The sequence below is a fragment of the Lontra canadensis genome, unplaced genomic scaffold (assembly GCF_010015895.1).
Source record: "Lontra canadensis isolate GAN:19392208 unplaced genomic scaffold, GSC_riverotter_1.0 scaffold180, whole genome shotgun sequence".
Taxonomy (NCBI): Eukaryota; Metazoa; Chordata; class Mammalia; order Carnivora; family Mustelidae; genus Lontra; species Lontra canadensis.
The window spans coordinates 1,180-1,666 of record NW_022631174.1 but is presented as its reverse complement, the minus strand read 5'-3'; positions in this window follow the sequence as shown (position 1 = coordinate 1,666).

Genomic DNA, 487 nt, shown 5'->3' with positions numbered 1-487 from the left:
ATACCTGAGGGTTCAATCTCCCGCGAGCCGATCGCCGCCCCGACGCCCCAGAGATAGCGGCAGGCTCGCTCTAGTGTCGCCGGCTTCCCGGAACGCCAGCTCGGGGACCGCGGCCAAATGCCATCCCTTGACGATGTCGCCCACGCTCCGGCGGGGAGACGCTATATAAAAGCGGCCGCCAGACGGCGCCAGACAACCGCCGCGAAAGACACCGAGGCAGATCCGGATCGCAGGGCCGTGAAGTCGCGCGGCTGGCCGCCAGGCCGCCCAATCTCGTCCTGGCCCACTTCGGAGGGGCGGGCGGAGGGCGTGGGGCGCGCGGCCCCAGGGCGACAGCCTCGGGAGCTCCCAGCGGGCACGACGCGACTCCAGCAGCCCAGGGGAGACTTGGGAAACGCGTCCGGGCCGCTGCCGCCGGAAGAGGGGGCCCCAACTCCCCACCACACACACACACACACACACACACACACACACACACACACACACA